Genomic DNA, 23,585 nt, shown 5'->3' on the forward strand with positions numbered 1-23,585 from the left:
GAACAGTATCCCTGATGAGGCCACAGCACACCTGGTGGATGAGCTTTGTAACTTTGTCCTCACCCACAACCATTTCAGATTTGGGGACAACTTATACCTTCAAGTCAGTGGCACTGCTATGGGTACCCACATGGCCTCACAGTATGCCAACATTTTTATGGCTTTCTCAGCTCTCGTCCCCGAGCACCACTCCTCTACTTGCGCGACATTGATGACATCTTTATCATATGGACCCACGGGAAGGAGGCCCTTGAAGAATTCCAACTGGATTTCAACAATTTCCACCATCAACCTCAGCCTGGACCATTCCACACAAGAGATCCACTTCCTGGACACTGCAGTGCAAATAAGCGATGGTCACATAAACACCACCCTATACCAGAAACTTACTGACCACTGTTCTTACCTACATGCCTCCAGTTTCCATCCAGGACACATCACACGATCCATTGTCTACAGCCAATCCCTAAGATACAACCGCATTCGCTCCAATCCCTCAAACAGAGACAAACACCTACAATATCTTTATCAAGCATTCTTAAAACTACACCCACCCACCTGGGGAAGTGAGGAAACAGATTGACAGAGCAAGACGGGTACCCACGTACAGCTCCCAGCTAAAACCTCTCCAGCACATTATCAATGGTCTACAACCTATCCTGGAAAATGATCCCTCACTCTCACAGACCTTGGGAGGCAGGCCAGTCCTCGCTTACAGACAACCCCCCAACCTGAAGCAAATACTCACCAGCAACTACACACCACACCACAGAAACACCAACCCACGAACCAATCCCTGTAGCAAACCTCCTTGCCTACTCTGTCCCCATATCTACTCTAGCCACACCATCAGAGGACCCAACCACATCAGCCACACCATCAGGGGCTCGTTCACCTGTACATCTACTAATGTGATATATGCCATCATGTGCCAGCAATGCCCCTCTGCCATGTACATTGGCCAAACCGGACAGTCTCTATGTAAAAGAATAAATGGACACAGATCAGACATCAGGAATGGTAACATACAAATGCCAGTAGGAGAACACTTCAATCTCCCTGGACATTCAATAACAGATTTGAAAGTAGCCATTCTTCAACAAACAAACTTCAAAAACAGATTTCAAAGAGAAGCTGCCGAGCTACAATTCATTTGCAAATGTAACACCATTCATTTGGGCTTGAATAGGGACTGGGAGTGGCTGGCTCACTAGAAAAGCAATATTCCCTCTCTTGCTATTGACACCTTCTCATCAATTATTGGAAGTGGACCACATCCACCCTGACTGAATTGGCCTTGTTGTCACTACTGGTTCTCCACTTGTAAGATCCCTTTTCTTCATGTGCCAGTATATTTATGTCTGTATCTGTAATTTTCACTCCATGCATCTGAAGAAGTGTTTTTTTTACCCACAAAATCTTATGCCCAAATAAATCTGTTAGTCTTTAAGGTGCCACCGGACTCCCACCCTTTTTTTTTTTTTTTTTTGTATCTGTGTGCATACAGACTAACACAGCTACCCCTTTGATGCTAGTAGCAAAAACCCTAACAGCCACAGATGGGACATTACATGGAGAGGGCTGTGAGTTAGTACAGAGAATTATTTCCCAGGTGTTTGGCTGGTGGGTCTTGATGATATGTTAACAGCTCAACTGATCACTATGTTTGGGGTCAGGAAGATATGTTCCCATGGGTTAAATTGGCAGAGACCCTGGGGATGTTTTGCCTTCCTCTGCAGCATGGGGCATAGCTCACTTGCAGGTTTAAATTAGAGTAAATGATGGATTCTCTGTAACTTAAAGTCTTTAAATAATGATTTGAAGACTTCAGTAACTCAGCCAGAGATTATGGGTCTATTACAGGAGTGGGGGGATGAGGTGCCAGGGCCTGTGATGTGCAGGGCGTCAGACTAGATGATCACAGTGGTCACTTCTGGCCTTAAATTCTATGAGTCTATATATTTGGGGATTTCTTTCTCGATCAACCTGTCACTCACTGCTAGTGGCACCTCCTGCTGGTTGTCCTGGGGATTAGCTCTGGCCAGGCATTGCACACACACACCCGAGCAGTGTCTCTCCTGTCATCATCTCACACTGCAGACCCCTCTTACTCCAGGAATTGATCAGCCTCCTCCTCATGATCTGGCTCTCCAGCCGGGTCACCATACGTCTCCCCCCCTTCTGGGGTAGGTATAACAAAATCTTTCCTTACCTCTGCCATGTCCACAGTGGCTGGTAGGGGAACCTGGGCCCATTCTCTACTCTGTGTTCCAGTCCAGCCCTTCTATGTTGCCAGCTTCCTGGCTTTATTGGCCCCACCTGTTCCTGCCCAGCTGAACCTCCTTGTCATCAGTTCCCTGATCTCTGGCTCTCCCTCCAAGTGCAGTCTGTGAAGTTAATAGGCCTACCTGCCCACCTTAACCCCTTCCAGTCCTTTGCAGGGCAGACACCCCATCACCAAACCAATGCACACAGACAGCCTTAGCTTTGGCAGTTCCCTGATCTGAGCACATAACCATCCCATCTCATGTAACCCCCAATAACAAGGAGTCTGATGGCACCTTAAAGACTAACAGATTTATTTGGGCATAAGCTTTCATGGGTAAAAAACCTCAATTCTTCAGATGCATGGAATGAAAGTTACAGATGCAGGGATTATATACATAGGCCTTGGCTACACTGGCATTGTACAGCGCTGCAACTTGCTGCGCTCAGGGGTGTGAAAACGCCCCCCCACCCGAGCGCAGCGAGTGCAGCGCTGTAAAGCACCAGTGTAATCAGCGCCTGCAGCGCTGCACGCTCGCTCGCAGCGCTGCAAGCTATTCCCCTCGGAGAGGTGGAGTACTTGCAGCGCTGTGAGAGAGCTCTCGCAGCGCTGGCGGCGCGACTACACTCGCGCTTCACAGCGCTGCGCTGTGAATTCTCAAGTGTAGCCAAGGCCTAACACATGAAGAGAAGGGAGTACCTCACAAGTGGAGAACAAGTGTTGACAGGGCCAATTCGATCAGGGTGGATGTGGACCACTCCCAATAATAGATGAAGAGGTGTCAATTTTAGGAGAAGCAAAGCTGCTTTTGTAATGAGCCAGCCATTCCCAGTCCCTATTTAAGCCCAAATTAATGGTGTTAAATTTGCAAATGAATTTTAGTTCTGCTGTTTCTCTTTGAAGTCTGTTTCTGAAGATTTTTTTGTTCAGGAATAGTTACTTTTAAATCTGTTATAGAATGTCCAGGGAGATTGAAGTGTTCTCCTACTGGCTTTTGTATGTTACCATTCCTGATGTCCAATTTGTGTCCATTTATTCTTTTATGTAGGGACTGTCCGGTTTGGCCAATGTACATGGCAGAGGGGCATTGCTGGAACATGATGGCATATATAACATTAGTAGACGTGCAGGTGAATGAACCCCTGATGGTGTGGCTGATGTGGTTGGGTCCTCTGATGGTGTGGCTAGAGTAGATATGGGGACAGAGTAGGCAAGGAGGTTTGCTACAGGGATTGGTTCGTGGGTTGGTGTTTCTGTGGTGTGGTGTGTAGTTGCTGGTGAGTATTTGCTTCAGGTTGGGGGGTTGTCTGTAAGCGAGGACTGGCCTGCCTTCCAAGGTCTGTGAGAGTGAGGGATCGTTTTCCAGGATAGGTTGTAGACCGTTGATAATGTGCTGGAGAGGTTTTAGCTGGGAGCTGTACGTGATGGCCAGTGGTGTTCTGTTATTTTCCTTGTTGGGCCTGTCCTGTAGTAGCTGATTTCTGGGTACCCATCTCACTCTGCCAATCTGTTTCCTTACTTCCCCAGGTGGGTATTGTAGTTTTAAGAATGATTGATAAAGATCTTATAGGTGTTTTGTGGATACAGACTAACAGGGCTAACCCCTGATACTTGACCCCAATAACAGTCTGTCTCTTTTTCTCCAGCTAGTACCAAGACCACATAGAGAGCTTTATGAGTCTGCTGTTGACTTCAAGTTGATCATTGTGTTTCTTTATCTGAGACAGTAGAGGATCATGCCTTTAGATCCAGGAAGCCTGGATTCAGTCACCACAGACAGCCTTTGTGAGGGAATCATTATTGGGTTCTATGTGGGGTGCTGAACTTCTGTGGAGTGCTGAAGCATAGAGTGGACTACTCCGGCCAGTGAGAGTATGTATGTAATTCATGCTGAAACAACTTGGCTTTCTCTCCCCTTCTAGTAACTATGGTGTGTACACATGTATATAAGTCTGTTAGTGCTCCTGAACTTGCCAACTTGCACTTTGGGCAGTTGTAGTCTGTACTTTCAAATCTAGAAGTACTAAGTTCGGTTCCCTCAAGGGGCATTGTTATATTTAGCATTCATTTAATGTAAATTTTGCATGAAATAAAACTAAAATTTCAGCAAAGGTGAAGCTGGGTAAATACTTTAAACAATTATATGAATATTCAGTTCAATCTTTTAAATGAATTTAAACCACAAAATATGCAAATTGTTTACCCAAAAGTAAATCATGCTAGCTGTGTTATGTTTCTGTGTTATTTAATTTTTGTTTTTGTTTTTTTGCATGAACCTGAGAACTTTAGACTAGTAAATATTGAAAGGAAATTTTAAAGCATCAGACTATCTATGAATACATTTGGCAGCCTATATATCCGTGTTGATTTAGTGTACAATGGTTTGTGCAAACAGCTCTGAAAATTACCTACAGACCGGATATTGTGCTTTCATTTTAACTAATAGAGTTGTGCAGTTGTGCAGTTGAAACCAGTAAATGGGAGCCTATCCAGGTGCTGGTAGCTCTTGAGAGGTGTTACAGCCTGAGTGAATTTGCCTACTCAACCTCACTTGTCTGAGTTTCTGGGGCAGATGTGCTCCCCCTCCCCCATGGGAATATACAATCCCTGGCCTACAGTGATTCATAAACTTAATACAGTAAGAGCTCCCAAAAATATTCCAGGAAATTGCCATATCTGTCACAGTGCAGAACTGGAAATTCTTAAAAACTAGGATGCTGTGCAATGGAAGAGGACTTTGAGACAATGTGCTTTATAAAGAGAAAAGCCAATGGGATACTGAAATGCCTGGTTACAAACTATACAAGAAAGACAGACTAGCCCACAGTTGTGTTGTATCTGAAAGATAAATAGGATCTAGTGAGATGAAAAATTCTGAGTGGAGAGGACCACACAGTTGTAAGAAGTTGGAGAAGTGTCAGTATTCTTCTGGCCCTCTCATGAAGAGAAGGAAATTGAGTGCACAATATTAAGAGTGATCAAAGATGCAGCATAATCTAACAAACAGATAATAATGGGAGACTTCAGTGACTCACATATAACCTGGTCAAAGGCCCAGCAGGGCAAAGTTTAGAGACACAATTTCTCAACAGTTTAAATTATTGCTTCTTAAACCAGCTTGGTCTAGAGTACGCAAGAACATGGGCTATTGGTGAATTCCTTCTTTGTAACACAGATCAGTTAATTAAAGAAATGATATTAGCTGAACAGCTAAGTAATAGTGACCACAGAATAATTAGGTTTAACTTCCTACCATGGATAGAAAACCGAAAAGTGACAGACACGCTACATTTTTAAAAAGGGAGATTTCAATAATATGAGGAGATTAGTCAAAAAGGCCCAAGAGTTATAAGGAAGTAAAATCCTTAGAGATGGCAGGGATGCTTTTTATTTAAAAAAAAAAGAGTTTCAGAAGTTATTTGTTCTGCTGAATAACAAGGGAACAGGAAGTCAAAGAGTAAACCATTATGGCTAAACCGCAAAATTTGAAAGATTTTTTGATCCGAACAGGATTTCGAAATCTGACCCTCGTGAAGCCAGTAAGGAGGAGTGTAAATGACAGCAGGCAATAAGAAAGAGGGAAATTAGTGGGATCAAAATGGATTTTGAAGAGCAAATCACTAAAGGTGTAATAACAAACAAGAGATTCTTTAGTATTTCAGATGCAGGATGTTTGAAATAATTAATGCGTCTGCTGAATCAGCAGTGAGTAGAAGGAGAAATTAAGGGGAGTAAGGACATTGCTGGGAAGCTAAAGGTTTCTTTGTACTCATCCTCAATATACGGGGAGAGACCTACACCAGCCCTGCGCCTTTCATGTAATAAAGATGAGATACTCTCAGAGATGGAGGTTTCAGAAGAAGAGATGCTTGGACAAACAGATCATTTCAGTTGCAATGAGCCCAGGGATGGGCCCAGATTGGTCCATCCAAGAATTCCAAAGGAGTTTACATCTGACACGGTTGAACTGCTTTCAAAAATATCCAACCCTTCACTAAAACCAGCTTCTGCTTCAGAACACTGATAGGTGGCAAATGTTGTCCCTATATTTAAAAAAAAAAAGGCTCTCAGGGTGATCTGGGGAATGACAGTCTAGTAAGCCTTAGATTTGCACCTGGCAAGTTGGTTGAAACCATTACAAATAAATCAACAAAACACCTGGAAGATCATGAACTGATAGGCTCCAACCAGAACAGATTTTTCAAAAGAAAATTGTGTCTCACTAACCTCCTTGTAGTGGAGAAAAAAGAACTGTTTGTATTAAACAAAAAGTTTTTAGACTTCCAAAAGACTTGCCAAGGTCCCTCATTAGAGGCTACTAAAGAAATCATTTAGTCATGGGGGAGAGGCAAAGTATCATCAGGGATCAAAACCTGGCTAGGAGAGAGAATGCTCCATTCTTCTTTTTGGGTTTAGGAGGCTCAAGGTCATCTTCAGATAGCTCATTTTCCTCTGTTTGGGATTTCAGCTCCTTGGATTTATTGCGGTGTTTAGATTTCTTCTTCTTTTTATCCTTGTGCTTCCTCCTCCGGCCTGCCTGGGCGGCCACGCCTTCCAGGGCAGTCTCGGGCTCGCTGTCGGCTGCAAGGAGGGGAGCTGCGGGCATTTACTCCGGCTGTTCCCCGTGGAACTCGGGCACAGAGCCGCTGCGCTGGTCGGCGGCCGCGGTGAAAGGTCAGCGGCCGTGGTGAAATGCTCCATGTTTCTTTACAGCAAAAGAGTTGAGTGTGGGATGACCCAGGTTCTGTAATAGGTCAAGTGTAGTTTAATATGGTCACGAATTATCTGGAAAGTGGGGGTGAATAGTGAGCTAGCAACAGTTGCAGATGGCACAAAGTTACTTAGATTAATCAGGAACAAAAAGAACTGTGAGGAATTTCTGTGATAACGAAACAAGCTGGGTGAAAGGGCAACATTATGGCAAATAAATTTCAATGTCAGTAAATGCAGGGTAACACACAATGGCCTGGTCTACACTAGGAGTCTATGTCGAATTTAGCACCGTTACATCGAATTAACTCTGCACCCGTCCACACCACGAAGCTATTTAATTCGACATAGAGCTCTCTTAAATTCGACTTCTGTACTCCTCCCCAATGAGGGGAGTAGCGCTAAATTTGACATGGCCATATCGAATTAGGCTAGGTGTGGATGGAAATCGACGGTAATAGCTCCGGGAGCTATCCCACAGTGCACCACTCTGTTGACGCTCTGGACAGCAGTCCGAGCTCGGATGCTCTGACCAGCCACACAGGAAAAGTCCCGGGAAAATTTGAATTCCTTTTCCTGTCTGGGCAGTTTGAATCTCATTTCCTGTTTGGACATCGTGGCGAGCTCAGCAGCACTGGCAACGATGCAGAGCTCTCCAGCAGAGATGGCCATGCAATCTCAGAATAGAAAGAGAGCCCCAGCATGGACTGATCGGGAAGTCTTGGATCTGATCGCTGTGTGGGGCGATGAGTCCGTGCTTTCCGAGCTGCGATCGAAAAGACGGAATGCAAAGATCTATGAGAAGATCTCTAAAGCCATGGCAGAGAGAGGATACAGCCGGGATGCAACGCAGTGCCGCGTGAAAATCAAGGAGCTGAGACAAGGCTACCAGAAGACCAAAGAGGCAAACGGACGATCCGGATCCCAGCCCCAGACATCCCATTTCTACGAGTCACTGCATTCCATCCTAGGTGCGGCCGCCACCACTACCCCACCACTGACCATGGACTCTGACGATGGGATATTGTCGACGGCCGGTTCCTCGGACATTTTAGCGGACGGGGAAGATGAGGAAGGAGATGAGGAGGACGAGGCAGTCGACAGCGCTTACAACGCTGATTTCCCCGACAGCCAGGATCTCTTCATCACCCTTACAGAGATCCCCTACCAACCGTCCCCAGGCGTTAACCCGGACACAGAATCAGGGGAAGGATCAGTCAGTAAGTGTTTTAAACATGTAAACATTTATTTTTAACAGAACAGGAATATTAACAATATTAACAATGGGTTTTGCATGATTACTTTGCCCTAGGTGCTTAACGTTTCAGTCCTTGGCAGTGCAACTACTGAAAAAAAATCTAACAATGTCCGGTTTAGCATGATTGTTTTGCCCTAGGCGCTCTACTGTTTAGTCCCTGCCAGTGCAGCTACAGTAAAATTCGGTTTATATGTCCGGGGATAGAGCAGAAATCCTCCTGGGAAATCTCCACGAAGCTCTCCTGGAGGTAACTGGAAAGCCTTTGCATCAGGTTCCTGGGGAGAGCGGCCTTATTGGGTCCTCCATGGTAGGAAACGTTTCCGGGCCAGGAGACAATCAAGTACTCGGGTATCATCGCTTTGCAGAGCATGGCGGCATACGGCCCTGGTCTTTGCAGGCTTTCCCGAAGCATCCGTTCTTTCTCCGTCTCTGAAATCCTCATCAGAGTGATGTCGCTCATGGTGACCTGCTTTGAATTAGGTAGGGGAATGTTAGTATTAAGACTGCTTGCCTGTTCCTTTACAGAACTGTAACCGGCGGTTTAGAGCCACGCGGTGGAGGCGGGAGAGGAGCAGCATACAGGGATCTTTCCCTGGGACAGCCGCGAGGGGGTGGGACAGGGGCAGAGTTCATGCTTGCCGGATTGCTGGCAGCAGGGACTGGCATTGCTTTGAACGTGAAAGGAGGCCAGTGCTATTATTAAAGTTTTAAGCAGCCACAAGTCTACGGCTTACCATGTCAGCCTGTTACCCAAATTCCGCTGTCCTGTCCCGCTTGTCTGATCTGCACTGCAAGACCCCAGGCACTGAATGCGAAGGCCGAAAATTCGACCTTGTCCTGAGTGCGCATGTGATAGGTGCTGTGCATGGTCTTGTTCACAGAGAAAGACTATGTTCTTTGTTCAACCAAAAATTTATCTTTCTGAGGAATTCACTCCCTTTTTCCCATCCCACAGCTGCGACTGTCTCCCGAACTACCCTGGCATCACACTCCCAGAGGCTAGCGCAGATTAGGCGTAGGAAGAAGAGGACACGGGAGGACATGTTCTCAGAACTTATGGGCTGCTCCCGAGCCCAGGCAGCCCAGCAGACCCAGTGGAGGGAGAACTTGTCCCAAATGCACCGATCACACATGGAACGGGAGGAGAGGTGGCGGCAGGAAGGCCAGCAGGTGACTCAAACGCTGCTTGGAATTCTGAGGGAGCAAACGGACACGCTCCGGTGCCTTGTGGATGTTCTGCAGGACCGGAGGCAGGAGGACAGAGCCCCGCTGCAGTGTATCTCTAACCGCCCTCCCCCGCCACAAAGTCCCATACCCCCCTCACCCAAAGTCCCAAGAAGGAGGGGCGGAAGAGTCCGTGAAAACTCTCACTCCACCCCTGCAGACTGCTCAAGTACCAGAAGGCTGTCATTCCCCAAAATGTGATAAGTCCTTTCCTTCCCGCCTCACCCAAGCCCCCGTCCCAGTTTCATCCCCCAGTTTCATGTGTGGTTGCTAATAAAAAATACCTTTCTGTTAATTACTGTTTCCATCATGTTCTTTTAGAGGAGAGTCTGTTTGAAGGGGGGGAAGGGGGTTGGTAATTGGACAGGACAGTCACCTTTACCAGGGTACAGACGCGGGGGCAGGTTCAGCAGCAGGGCACACACACATTGCAGTCATTAGTTACCCTGGTCAGTCTGGGAGGTGGTTTTCATGTTCTGTGGGGGCGGGGGGGGCGGCTATGTGACTTTGTGGCGGGGGAGGGCGGTTAGAGATCTTATGCAGCGATCCTTATCCTGGATCACAGAGCCATGCAGCAGGGGATCTGTAACCGTCCTCCCCCTGCCACAAAGTCACATAGCCCCCACACACAGAGTCCCGAACAGGAGGGGTGGCAGGCTCCGTTGAAACAACCAGTCCACCAGTGCGGAGCCGGTCATTCCTGGAGTTTAGAAGCGTCCTTTGCATTACTACACTACACCCGCTCCCCACCACAGTCTGCGTCCCAGGTTCAACACTTTCCCGCGAAAACAGTAATAAAGAAAACGGTGTTCATTAACAAATTTCAAGTGATTTTATTTTTAAACGTGTGTTGGAAGGGGGGAACGGGGTGAACGGGGTATGTAACTGGAGAGGATAGTGAACATTTACTGGGTAAAGAAACGGGGGCAGGTTCAGCTTCTCTGTAAACAAACTTAATAGTCACAGGTTACCCTGCTCACTCAGGAACCTAGCTTTCAAAGCCTCCCGGATGCACAGCGCGTCCCGCTCGCTCTTCTAATTGCCCGGCTGTCTGGCTGGGCATAATCAGCAGCCAGGCTATTTGCCTCAACCTCCCACCCCGCCACAAAGGTCTCCCCCTTGCTCTCACACAGATTGTGGAGCACACAGAAAGCTGCAATAACAATGGGGATATTGGTTTCGCTGAGATCAGAGCGAGTCAGTTAGGTTCTCCATCTCTCCTTGAGACGTCCAAAAGCACACTCCACCACCATTCTGCACTTGCTCAGCCGGTAGTTGAAGAGTTCTTTTTCAGTGTCCAGGGCGCCTGTATAGGGCTTCATGAGCCAGGGCATTAGCGGGTAGGCTGGGTCCCCAAGGATGACTATAGGCATCTCCACATCCCCAAGAGTTATTTTGTGGTCCAGGAAGTAAATACCTTCCTGCAGCCATCTAAACAGACCAGAGTTCCTGAAAACACGAGCGTCATGAACCTTGCCCGTCCATCCGACGTTGATGTTTGTAAAACGTCCCCTATGGTCCACCAGTGCTTGCAGCACCATTGAAAAGTAGCCCTTTCAGTTAATGTACTGGCTGGCCTGGTGGTCCGGTCCCAGGATAGGGATGTGAGTTCCATCTATAGCCCCACCGCAGTTTGGGAATCCCATCGCGGCGAAGCCATCTATGATGACCTCCACGTTTCCCAGGGTCACTACCTTTGAGAGCAGAAGCTCAACGATTGTGTTGACTACTTGCATCACAACAACCCCCACGGTAGATTTGCCCACGCCAAAGTGGTTCGCGACTGACCAGTAGCTGTCCGGCGTTGCAAGCTTCCAGAGGGCTATGGCCACTCGCTTCTGGACAGTCAGGGCTGCTCGCATCCGGGTGTCCTTGCACTTCAGGGCAGGGGACAGCAACTCACAAAGTTCAAGGAAAGTTCCCTTACGCATGTGAAAGTTTCGCAGCCACTGGGATTCATCCCAGACCTGCAGCACTATGCGGTCCCACCAGTCGTGCTTGTTTCCCGGGCCCAGAATCGCCGTTCCACAACATCAACATGACCCATTGCCACCATGATGTCCTCGGCGCGGGGTCCCGTGCTTTGTGACCGGTCTGTGCCACTCTCAGACTTCAGGTCCTCACCGCACTGCCGTAGCCTCCTCGCCCGATTTCTCAGCATCTGCCTCTGGGAAAGGTGGATGATAAGGTGCGAGGTGTTGACAACGGCGATAACTGCAGCGATGGTCGCAGCAGGCTCCATGCTCTCAGTGCTGTGGCGTCCGCGCTGTCACTGACCAGAAAAGTGCGCAAACTGATTTCCCGCCGGCGCTTTCAGGGAGGGAGGGCGGGAGTGAAGGTTGGATGACGACAGTTACCCAAAACCACCCTCGACACATTTTTTTCCCCAGAAGGCATTGGGGGCTCGACCCAGAATTCCAATGGGCAGCGGGGACTGCGGGAACTGTGGGATAGCTGCCCACAGTGCACCGCTCCCAATGTCGACGCTTGCCCCGTTAGTCTGGACTCACAAAGTCGAATTACTGTCCTTAGTGTGGACACACACATTCGACTTTGTAATATCGATTCCACATATTCGATTTAAGTAAAATCGAACTACTCTCGTAGTGTAGACATACCCAATGAAAGGAAAATTTTAATCTACTCAGTGGAGAAGGAACTGTGTTACCTTGGAAGTGTATTTTATGAAATATTGTTATAGAATAAGGGTTCTTATGTGGAATTTTATGACGGGGTGGGTTGTTGGATGAAGACCAAAAGGAATATATGCCACTGGGTGCACAGATACACAGAGGCAGGAACTCCTGGCTGGAAACTCCACCCAGAACGTTGTTTGGAATTTGTGGGGTTTAATTTGAAGGTTGCCAGGTGACTCCTGAAGACAGAGGAAGCAGGATTGCAGAGCGGGTCATGGAGCTAATTTGTGATCAGGAAGCAAAGTACTGCCTGGCTTTTATCAAATTAGATTTCCCAAGTAAAGTAAATCCAGGTCTATACTCTAAATTCAAGTTGACCCAGTTACACCACTCAGGGGTATGAGAAATCCACACCTCTGAGTGATGTAGTTAAGCCAACGTAATTCCCAGTGTAGACAATTAATGGAAGAATTCTTCTATCTACCTAGTTACTGCCTCTCAGGGAGGTGGATTAACTACAACAATGGAAGCTGTGCCACTCTAGCATTTCAAGTGTAGACCTACCCCAGAGAAGTAGAAGTGTTACTGATGGCTATTTTTAGGTTTATGTTATATTTACTCTGGTTAATTAAAAGCTTTGAGGCTTTTCAAACCCAGCAGTTGGAGGAGTAGTCAATCAATCAGTAGGGGGTTGGAATAGATCTTCAGGGCCTTTGAAACAGAGTGAGGAAAAGCAGTCAGGATCTCCTGATATTCACAGGCAAGTGTTCTCAGAGGAAGTTTAGAGAGGTAGAAAGGCTATGGCCTTGGCTACACTGGCGCTGTACAGCGCTGCAACTTGCTGCGCTCAGGGGTGTGAAAAAACACACCCCTGAGTGCAGCGAGTACAGCGCTGTAAAGTGCCAGTGTAATCAGTGCCTGCAGTGCTGCACGCTCGCTCACAGTGCTGCAAGCTACTCCCCTCGGAGAGGTGGAGTACATACAGCGCTGTGAAATCCCGAGTGTAGCCAAGGCCTATAATAGCAACTCAGAGACACCAGTGTGGATCAAAGTGTCTGCCCAAGAAGAGGACAGTTGTGACATACTCATAAATTTTACAGGGGTGTAAATTAACTGTATAAATTCAGGAGAGGGACGTGTGCATCATTACAGATGGCTAAATAAAGACCTCTGCTTAATGTGCAGCTGTTGCCACAAAAGCAAAAAAGAAATTAAGTTGCATATGGAATGGGGTGGAAAATACTATGGAAAATACTATAATGGCATTATATAAATCAATAGTGTGGCCTCATCCATGTGTAGTTCTAGTCAAACCATCTCAAAAAAGGTATTGCAGAATTTGAGAGGTTCAGAGTAGTATGAAGTTGTCCTATGAAGAGACAGTGAAACAAATGTTTTTTTTAGAAAGGAGACAAGAGGGTATGAATGAACTAGAGAAGCTAGATTGAGAACTTCTGTCCTCTGTGTCTCATAACACAAGAACAATGAGACAGTCAATGAAATTAAAAAGGTGACAAATTCAAAAGTGATAAGCAATAATAGTTTAGCACAGGGTGGGCAAACTACGGCCCGTCAGGGCTTTGGATCCGGCCTGCAGGATTGCCCTCCGTGGTACTGCAGGCCCCGTGCTGCTCTCAGAAGCAGCCAGCACCAAGTCCCTGGGCCCAGCCAGGGGGTGGCAGAGGGCTCCATGCATTGCCATTGCCTCCAGGCACTGCCCCCCCGCAGCTCCCATTGGCCGGGAACAGGGAACCACAGCCAATGGGAGCTTCGGGGGAGGTACCTGGAGGCATGGCAAGGACAGTGCGCGCAGCCCTCCACCCCCCCTCACCCAGGGGTGACGCAGGGATGTGGTTCCAGTCGCTTCCTGGAGCGGCATGGCATGGGGCCAGGCCAGGCATGCAGGGAGCATGCCCTGGCTCCTGTGCACGCCACTTCCACCCCAGAGCCGCTTTAGGTAAGTGGCGCCAGGCCGGAGCCAAAACCCCTCCTGCACCCCACCCCCAACTCCCTGCCCTAAGCACCCTTCCGGCACCTCGCACCGCTCCTCAACCCCAATCCCTTGCTCTGAGCCCGATCCTGCACTCAACACCCCCTCCCACACTTCGCACTCCCTCCCGCACCCCAACTCCCTGCCCCGGCCCTGCATACAATTTCCCCACTCAGATGTGGCCCTCGGCCCAAAAAGTTTGCCCACCCCTGGTTTAGCATAAAACAAATTATTAGAATCTGGATCTCACTACTACAGGAAGCCATTGAGACCAAGATCTCCGCAAGATTTGAAAAGGGATTGGGCACTTCAACGGATAATGAATATCCAGAATTATCATAACTTCCAGAGTTAACACCAGTGTTGAAGGGGATATTGAACTCCATGTTTTGGTCCATGTTTAAAAGAGAACTGGATAAATTCATGGTGGTTAAGTCCATTAATGGCTATTAACCAGGATGGGTAAGGAATGGTGTCCCTAGCCTCTGTTTGTCAGAGGGTGGAGATGGATGGCAGGAGAGAGATGACTTGATCATTGCCTGTTAGGTTCACTCCCTCTGGGGCACCTGGCATTGGTCACTGTCGGTAGACAGGATACTGGGCTAGATGGACCTTTGGTCTGACCCAGTATGGCCGTTCTTATGTTCTTATGTACTTAAATCCGATTATCCCTCAGCTGCCTATTGTGGGGTTCTTATACCTTCCTCTGGTGGTGGCCGCTGTCACAGACAGGATAGTGGAATAGGACCTTGAGTCTGATACACTTTGGCAATTCCTGTGTTACTATGACAAAGCTAAATCCTGAAATATTAGCTATGGGGGTTATAACTTGCCTCTAGTTCACTCCAAAATGATCTGTATCATTTACATCAAAGACATGGGGACAATAGCAAGGAAACCATATTGGAACTACATCCCCAAGTATGAACCATTAACAGATGATCAATGCCTGATAAAAAGCAGTAAATGGTCTGTACTTACAGATTTGGTTTGAAGGGAATCTTATCCTCTAGCTCCTTCTAAAACTTCCAGCAACTATCCAGATAATAAATAAAGTAAGAAAAAAAGGGAGAATGAGATCCTATAAAATGTGTGCAATATCCGGTGGGTGGAATTCAATATAAAAAGGAGGAAATTTTCTTCTTGTTTACACTGGTGTATCCCCAGGTGAACTGGTATTTGTAAATATCAGAACAGAGTTGAGCACAGTGTTTACTCAACTTAGAAAAAAAATGACAAGTCTACTGGAAATTTAACTCATCAAACCCTTCTGCTTATAACCAGAACAACTGGCTGAGATCTGAATGATCACTATTTGGTGTAACCCAGATCTTAGAGACAGTAGATTCTGAAGCAGGTAGATAGAGTGTATGTGTACCGAAGCCAAATGCTTAATGGGAATGGAGTCTGGAACCAAAGGTTTTATTAGAAAAAAACAAAAATCACTTCATTGCAGTGTTTTATATTTTTATAAAGGCATAAAAATAGCAAAACCCAACATGAAATGTTCCAAAGCCACCAAAGCCCAAACTCACAGGGACACATCTTGAGCTGGTGCAAATTGGTGTATGACTCCAATGGCCATCCTCTCCCTTAGAATCATAGAATCATAGAATATCAGGGTTGGAAGGGACCTCAGGAGGTCATCTAGTCCAACCCCCTGCTCAAAGCAGGACCAATTCCCAACTAAATCATCCCAGCCAGGGCTTTGTCAAGCCAGGCCTTAAAAACCTCCAAGGAAGGAGACTCCACCACCTCCCTAGGTAACGCATTCCAGTGCTTCACCACCCTCCTAGTGAAATAGTGTTTCCTAATATCCAACCTAGACCTCCCCCACTGCAACTTGAGACCATTACTCCTTGTTCTGTCATCTGCCACCATTGAGAACAGCCGAGTTCCATCCTCTTTGGAACCCCCCTTCAGGTAGTTGAAGGCTGCTATCAAATCCCCCCTCATTCTTCTCTTCTGGAGACTAAACAATCCCAGTTCCCTCAGCCTCTCCTCATAAGCCATGCACTCCAGACCCCTAATCATTTTTGTTGCCCTCCGCTACTTTGCAATATTATCTAATACACACTCAGTAAGAGGGGCAAGGCAGGCTACGTGGTTGAATATGGAGCACCTAGGGTTAATGTCTAATGTTTTCCTGGAGGTGGGAAGTGAAGTTGCATTTGTGCATTGTGATGATGGGTGTATATTCTGTTCAATATCTGTCAGTGATGGTTCTGTCTCTTTGGCTATGTCTACACTTACGTCAGCATGTGGAGTACATACACTACATGCCCCCCCAGTATGGGTATAAAAATCAGTGTAGACAGTGGGGCACTGCTCAGGTGAGTAGAGTAAAGACACACCAGAACCTTAGGGTATATACCCTACTTGGCTCTCTTCACGCCAAGCAGTGACTCTTACATCTACATTGCTATTTTTAGCAGTTTAGTTCCCATGGCCTCTCCACTGCCAGAGCCTTTCCCTGTAGCACTGAAATACTCTGTTGGTGGGAAAAGGCTCTGACAGTGGAGAGGCAGTGGGGAAGTCTCTGGTATCTCTCCACTGCCTCCCCTCTGCTAGACCCTTTAGCTGTCACATGTAGCTACACATTGCATTTCGGACACACCCTGCATTTCACTGCACAGTGTAGCTACACTTACTCTATGTGCCACCACCAGTGTAGACAAGGTCTTTGATTGGATTCAGAAACCCCATCCAGCTACCCTGTCATTCTCCAGATCCCTGTTGAGGGCTAGCTGAGTCCCTTATTTCCCTGACTCTCTCTCCTCCTTTCTCACATTTGTTTGTCATACAGTATATTTTTTTATTGTTACTGCACAACCTTTTTAGCGTCTTCAGAGCCTGTAGGCACCAGCAGTTTTTCAAAACTGTTTTTAGAGTGATTGTTGTTAAAACTGTATACATGTTGTTCTGGTGTTATAGTTGTTTACACTGCTATGTGCTCATGTTTATTTGGTGTGACTGCATTATGGTAGTCACCTTGACTGAAGGACAATGTGTGGCTTCTGTCCCATTAAAACTAATGATGAAAAGCAGCCATTTTTGGATGAATAAAATTCACAAGTTTCATATATTCAGTCATGAGATCATGCAGAACATCCCTGCCCTACTCCAGTGACAGATATGGCAATTTCCTGCAGTATCCTTGGGAGACCCTATTTAATTCAGCTTAAATATTTTTGGGGTCCATTGTATTAAATGAATGGTTTATGTATTATTCTGGGCCAGGATTATACATAACCTCTCAGGCTGGGGAAGATGTGACTCGGGGAGACCTGGGTGTTCAGAGAACCATACTGAACTATGTGCCAGACAAGAATGGACTTTCGGAACAAAAAGTGGTTTTCCTGTAGATTATCTAGGGGGGAGGTGAACAGAAATTTGCCATCTCCAGTTATGCAAAAGCTCAGCCTTTTGAAGCTACACACTGAGGAGTGGGCCATTGTCAGCTGTTTGCTTGTTAAATGAGTCCAAGATCAAAGGCTAAAGTTGTATAAAGGAAAGGCAGAACTATTCATGGTGGTTCTAGTTCTGAATCTGAGATAGTTATGAATTGGGAAACCTAGTTGTGAGTTTCTATGATTGACACCTACCACAGCATGAGGTTGGAGTTGGGGTGATCTCTGGTGAGATTTTAGCATGTGTGTAGGTTCTTTTATTGTTTTAATATGTTTTGTTTTCATTTTAAGAATAAATGAGCTTTCTTATAAAGAGCTGTGTGGTAGCCTATAACTGGGGAGCACTATGCCTTTCATCACATTTGGAGAGAAAGCAAAGCTCAGATGCTGGCCTGGTTAGACCATCTCACTTGCTGGGGGTATCACAGTGTAGGCAGGGGACTTTGCAGTCTGTAAAAACTCCAGTCAGGAGGGAGAGAGATACGGGCCTGCAACCATGATAGGTGACAGCTGGGGAGCCAGGAGCCTGAGATTGAGCACCCTTGGTGGACCATGGGGTAGAATATCATAGAATATCAGGGTTGGAAGGGACCTCAGGAGGTCATCTAGTCCAACCCCCTGCTCAAAGCAGGACCAATTCCCAACTAAATCATCCCAGCCAGGGCTTTGTCAAGCCTGACCTTAAAAACCTTTAAGGAAGGAGATTCCACCACCTCCCTAGGGAACCCATTCCAGTGCTTCACCACCCTCCTAGTGAAAAAGTTTTTCCTAATATCCAACCTAAACCTCCCCAGCTGCAACTTGAGACCATTACTCTTTGTTCTGTCATCTGCTACCACTGAGAACAGTCTAAATCCATCCTCTTTGGAACCCCCTTACAGGTAGTTGAAAACAGCTATCAAATCCCCCCTCATTCTTCTCTTCTGCAGATTAAATAATCCCAGTTCCCTCAGGCTCTCCTCATAAGTCATGTGCTCCAGCCCCCTAATCATTTTTGTTGCCCTCCGCTGGACTCTTTCCAATGTTTCCACAGCCTTCTTGTAGTGTGGGGCCCAAAACTGGACACAGTGCTCCAGATGAGGCCTCACCAATGTCGAATAGAGGGGAAGGATCACGTCCCTCGATCTGCTGGCAATGCCCCTACTTAAACAGCCCAAAATGCCGTTAGCAGGTGTGGTCGTACAGGAGCAGTTGCCTTGAAGTTTGATGCCCCCACCAAGTACTTTGCAACACATGATACAATAGCGAGAATTGAGGGATTGGGAATAGGATTCTGGCCAGCAGAAGGTGAGGAGCCCTGGAGAGTACCACGGAGATCCTGGTGTGGGGAATTGGTGCCCACACTGAGCCCCTGTCATGGAGGATGTGATGGTTCTTGGCGACCCAGGACTGTGAGCCATCTTGTTACCTTTGACATGTAGCAAGCAGAAGCTTTGCCTGTGGTGGCTGGGTGGCAGCTCCCTGACACCATCACCTTTTCAACCCCTCAAGTACCCTCCTTTGGGCTGTACCAGCCCTGTCTTTGCCTTGCAGGTTAACGATAGGTGCACCCCAGTCCCCAACTCCCTTCAAATCATTCCCCTAGCACTGGCTATTCACAGAAATCCCAGATCCTCTGCCCGCAGAGGGGCACTGTACTCCACTTTTACTTTAAACCACCGCTTCGGTAAAAATACAATGCTTATGAGCACTGTGGCAAATCCAGGACAAACAGCTACAAAGGGGGTAGTAATCAGTCCCAGGGGGTTAAAAAGGCCTCTCCCAAGCCACTGAAGAGAGAGAACCATGGGGAAATAAGGTTCAGCTGGGCAAGGGGTTACTAGGGAACTAATTAGGTTCAGCTGGCTCCAACTGCTTGGGACCTTTTTAAACCCTCCCCGGCGTGGAAGGGGGGGAGAGAGAGTGAGAGAACCAGGGAAGCTGCCAGTAAGTTAGGAGCAGCAAGGCTCTGAACCCTTCCTGCAAGGAAGGCTGCACTCTGTCCCCAGAAGGGAAGATAAACAAGCACAAGGGGCTGACTGAGAAGAGGAATAGCCAAACCCTGTGCTACCTGCAAGGATTTGCCTTGCCCAAGCCTGTGTCTCCAAGGCTAAAAAGGACTGAGCCTGCTGAGGAGAAGAAGGTACTTTGCCACAGCACTTATAATGACATAAAAATAGGCGTATTAAGAAAGAATAGAGATGTAATTAGAAGCAAGAGAGAGGAGTGGAAAGAAATGGTTCCAATACAAAACAAAATCATAAAATGTTAACCTAAGTCTATACTTATTAGTAACTTTCTTTCTTACCTAATAAAGCAGGTTTTCCCCCAAAAGTTCAGTCTGTTGCAGAACTCATAGGTGGTGACTCCTTGGGTGCTCCGGGGCTGGAGCACCCACAGAAAAAAATTAGTAGCTGCTTAGCACCCACCGACAGCTAGCTTTCCCCTTCTCCCCAATGCCTCCCATTCACCAGCATCCCCATTGATCAATTCTTCCCCCTCCCTCCCTCCCAGCACCTCCCACTAACCGCAATCAGCTGTTTCATGTGTGCAGGAAGCTCTGGGAGGAAGGGGGGAAGGGGTGGGAAGATGGGGAGTGGGGGCTAGGAGGAAGGGATTGGGTGGGGTGCAGCCTGGGGTGGAGTGAGAGGTTGAGCACCCCCCGCACCCGGAGGAAGCCAGTGCCTACGGCAGGGCTGGCTTGCTTTGCAGAAACCGTGATCCAAGTGTTCATGAAAACCCTCTTGCTCTGTGAGGGTTTTACTCACGGAATGGATCCAGAGTGCCTCTCCCCACTCTGTGTTATACTGAAACAGTCTTTGGTCTTCATTCATAAACAGGAAAAAGAACAAGGAGTACTTGTGGCACCTTAGAGACTAACACATTTATTTGAGCATAAGCTTTCATGGGCTAAAACCCACTTCATCGGATGCATGCAGTGGAAAATACACTAGGAAGAGAGAGAGAGATACACACACACATACAGAGAACATGAAAAAATGTGTGTTGCCATACCAATGATAATGAGCATAATCAGTTAATGTGATATATTATCAGCAAGAGAAAAAAAAACATTTGTAGTGATAATCAGAATGGCCCATTTCTAAGAGTTGACAAGAAGGTGTGAGTAACATTAGGGGGGAAAATAAGCATGGGGAAATAGTTTTACTTTGTGTAATGACCCATCCACTCCCAGTCTTTATTCAAGCCTAATTTAATGGTGTCCAGTTTTCAAATTAATTCCACGTCAGCAGTTTCTCGTTGGAGTCTGTTTTTGAAGTTTTTTTGTTGTAGTATTGTGACTTTTAGGTCTGTAATCGAGTGACCAGGGAGAATGAAGTGTTCTCCAACTGGTTTTTGAATGTTATAATTCTTGACATCTGATTTGTGTCCATTTATTCTTTTACATAGAGACTGTCCGGTTTGGCCAATGTACATGACAGAGGGGCATTGCTGGCACATGATGGCATATATCACATTGGTAGATGTGCAGATGAACGAGCCTCTGATAGTGTGGCTGATGTGATTAGGTCCTATGATGGTGTCTCCTGAATCGATATGTGGACAGAGTTGGCAACAGGCTTTGTTGCAAGGATAGATTCCTGGGTTAGTGTTTTTGTGGTGTGGTGTGTGGTTGTTGGTGAGTATTTGCTTCAGGTTGGGGGGCTGTCTGTAAGCAAGGACTGATCTGTCTCCCAAGATCTGTGAGAATGAGGGATCGTCCTTCAGGATAGGTTGTAGATCCTTGATGATGCGCTGGAGAGGTTTTAGTTGGGGACTGAAGGTGACGGCTAGTGGCATTCTGTTACTTTCTTTGTTTGGCCTGTCCTGGAGTAGGTGACTCCTGGGTACTGTTCTGGCTCTGTCAATCTATTTCTTCACTTCAGCAGGTGGGTGCTCATGTGACCATCACTTATTAGCACTGTAGTGTCCAGGAAGTGGATCTCTTGTGTGGACTGGTCCAGGCTGAGGTTGACGGTGGGATGGAAATTGTTGAAATCATGGTGGAATTCCTCAAGGGCTTCTTTTCCATGGGTCCAGATGATGAAGATGTCATCCAGTCTGTTGTTTCGACCTTCAGGAGGAGTCCACCAAGAATCCTCCTTTTTGTAGTGTTCGTAGGAAGATCTCTGTGGGTTAGTGTGCTGTTCAGAGGTGTGTTGGAAATATTCCTTGAGTTGGAGATGTCGATAACAGGATTCTTGGTCACCACAGAATTGTATCATGTTCGTGGGGGTGGAGGAGCAGAAGGAGAGGCCCTGAGATAGGACAGATTATTCTGCTGGGCTAAGAGTATAGCTGGATAGATTAACAATTTTGTTAATTTTGTTAATATTGTCAGGAACAGTATCCCTGATAATGTCACAGCAAACCTGGTGGCTGAACTTTGTGACTTTGTCCTCAACCACAAATATTTCACATTTGGGGACAATGTATACCTTCAAATCAGTGGCACTGCTATGGGTACCCGCATGGCCCCACAGTATGCCAACATTTTTATGGCTGACTTAGAACAACACCTCCTCAGCTCTCGTCCCCTAACCCCCTACTCTACTTGCGCAACATTGATGACATCTTCATCATCTGGACCCATGGGAAAGAAGCCCTTGAGGAATTCCACCATGATTTCAACTATTTCCATCGCACCATCAACCTCAGCCTGGACCAGTCCACACAAGAGGTCCACTTTCTCGAAACTACAGTGCTAATAAGCGATGGTCACATAGGGTACGTCTTCACTACCCGGCGGGTAGTGATCGATCTATTGGGGATCGATTTATCGCATCTAATGTAGACGCAGATAAACCGATCCCCGATCGCTCTGCCATAGACTCCGGAACTCCATCGCAGTGAGAGGCGGAAGCAGAGTCGACGGGGGAGTGGCACCAGTCAATCCCGGGCCGTGAGGATGCGAGGCAAGTCAAACTAAGATACTACTCTATTCTCGTAGCTGAAGTTGCGTATCTTAGGTCGATCCTCCCCACCCCCTAGTTTAGACCAGGGCATAATTCATAGATTCTAGGACTGGAAGAGACCTCGAGAGGTCATCGAGTCCAGTCCCCTGCCCTCATGGCAGGACCAAATACTGTCTAGACCATCCCGGATAGACATTTATCTAACCTACTCTTAATTATCTCCAGAGATGAAGATTCCACAACCTTCCTAGGCAATTTATTCCAGTGTTTAACCACCCTGACAGTTAGGAACGTTTTCCTAATGTCCAACCTAAACCTCCCTTGCTGCAGTTTAAACCCATTGCTTCTTGTTCTATCCTTAGAGGCTAAGGTGAACAAGTTTTCTCCCTCCTCCTTATGACACCCTTTTAGATACCTGAAAACTGCTATCATTTCCCCTCTCAGTCTTCTCTTTTCCAAACTAAACAAACCCAATTCTTTCAGCCTTCCTTCACAGGTCATGTTCTCAAGACCTTTAATCATTCTTGTTGCTCTTCTCTGGACCCTCTCCAAGTTCTCCACATTTTTCTTGAAATGCGGTTCCCAGAACTGGACACAATACTCCAGTTGGGGCCTAACCAATGCAGAGTAGAGTGGAAGAATGACTTCTCGTGTCTTGCTCACAACACACCTGTTAATGCATCCCAGAATCATGTTTGCTTTTTTTGCAACAGCATCACACTGTTGACTCATATTTAGTTTGTGGTCCACTCTAAGCCCTAGATCCCTTTCTGCCGTACTCCTTCCTAGACAGTCTCTTCCCATTCTGTATGTGTGAAACTGATTGTTCCTTCCTAAGTGGAGCACTTTGCATTTGTCCTTGTTAAACTTCATCCTGTTTACCTCAGACCATTTCTCCAATTTGTCCAGATCATTTTGAATTATGACCCTATCCTCCAAAGCAGTTGCAATCCCTCCCAGTTTGGTATCATCTGCAAACTTAATAAGCATACTTTCTTTGCCAATATCTAAGTCGTTGATGAAGATATCGAACAGAGCCAGTCCCAAAACAGACCCCTGCAGAACCCCACTTGTTATACCTTTCCAGTAGGATTGGGAACCATTAATAACTACTCTCTGAATACGGTTATCCAGCCAGTTATCCACCCACCTTATAGTAGCCCCATCTAAGTTGTATTTGCCTAGTTTATTGATAA

The sequence above is a fragment of the Emys orbicularis genome, chromosome 21, assembly GCF_028017835.1.
Source record: "Emys orbicularis isolate rEmyOrb1 chromosome 21, rEmyOrb1.hap1, whole genome shotgun sequence".
NCBI classification, from domain to species: Eukaryota; Metazoa; Chordata; order Testudines; family Emydidae; genus Emys; species Emys orbicularis.